This window comes from Malania oleifera, chromosome 11 (genome assembly GCF_029873635.1).
Source record: "Malania oleifera isolate guangnan ecotype guangnan chromosome 11, ASM2987363v1, whole genome shotgun sequence".
Lineage (NCBI taxonomy): Eukaryota > Viridiplantae > Streptophyta > Magnoliopsida > Santalales > Ximeniaceae > Malania > Malania oleifera.
Genome location: NC_080427.1, coordinates 47,993,599 through 47,994,944, shown reverse-complemented (window position 1 = coordinate 47,994,944; position 1,346 = coordinate 47,993,599). Strand labels below are relative to the sequence as shown.

General features: G+C 29.0%; 1 protein-coding gene across 1 annotated transcript in view; it reads left to right on the top strand.

The window, feature by feature from the left end:
* Positions 1 to 338: 338 nt before the first annotated feature.
* LOC131168590 (UPF0481 protein At3g47200-like) overlaps positions 339 to 1,346 on the top strand; it is a 21,398-nt gene continuing 20,390 nt past the window's right edge. The window contains exon 1 of the mRNA XM_058128143.1: positions 339 to 439. The gene's annotated coding sequence lies outside the window, so the exon portion shown is untranslated. The remainder of the gene's footprint in view (positions 440 to 1,346) is intronic.

The window sequence follows — 1,346 nt, the reverse complement described above, 5'->3', positions numbered from 1 at the left end:
CGAAGACTGACAATTGTAAGGGTAGATGAACAAAATCACGTTCGTATGTATATAGGATGACAACCTTGTTATTTCTATTGACTATTAAGTTGAACATTCATGTCACATTCCATTACTCTAAAAAAGTTTGAACTCGAAGACTCACAGTTGTAAGGTTAGATGAACAAAATCACGTTCGTCTGTATATAGGATGACAACCTTATTATTTTCATTGACTATTAAGTTGAACGTACATGTTCCATTACCCCAAAAAGTTTGAACTCGAAGACTGGTAGTTGTAAGGTTAGATGAACAAAATCACGTTCGTCTATATATAGGATGACAACCTTGTCATTTCCATTGACTATTTCTCCTTCTCACAAGCAGCACTCACAGCTTCACAGCAGCAGCACGGCCTCACCAGCAGCCATCACTCTCTCTCTCTCTCTCATATGTTCTGGTACTCGTTATGGAGTTCTCTAACACTTATAGACGTGAATTTATACAATTTTTTTCTTTTCAAAGTTGCATATTTGCACAAATATGTTTCCTTCCCTACAACTTTGAAATTGAAACCTATAAGTAGCTGATGCAGCACCAATGATGTACGCATCATCTGAACTGTAAATATATCATTCTTAGTATGCTTTTGTTTTGGCTTCTTTCTAGGATTTTATTACATATTCCTAAATCACACCTATTTTGATTAATTATATTATATTAATCATATATATTTTTTAATTAATTTATTTATTTAAAAGGGAGTACATTAAAAGATTATTAAAATTAAATTTAGAGATAATTCTTAGTTAATTAGATATCGTTCCACTTTGGGAATATAATGGAAAGATTAGCAAAATGTTCTCAACAATTATTTCTTCTTTGTGATAAAACTAAATAAATTTTCTAATACCCTTAATTCAATTTTGTCATCATCTTTACTCACTTGCTATTTTAAAAAAAATTATTAAATAAATGTCACATAGAACTTTTACTCTATAATGGAATTTTAATCAATTCCTATTGCTTCAAAATTTCTCTACTATTGTGAAACGAACGTTCATAGATGATTTAAAAGGATTAGACTAAATGTGGTTGAGGAGAATCCTGTTCAACAGTGTCAAATCCTATTATTAATATATATATATATATATATATATATATATATTGAAACAAATACGAACACGTGAATTAAATAATTTTTTTTTCAAAAAAAAAAAAGGTAAAATAGAAATAAAAATTAAATTGCATGTCGAAAAAATATAATTGTATAGATTTTATTCCATACCTGTGGCACCTACCTTTGCTTGCTATTGTAATATACAAAGGAAATTTAAGATTTTTTTGTTGCAAGGCCTAGAGACTGT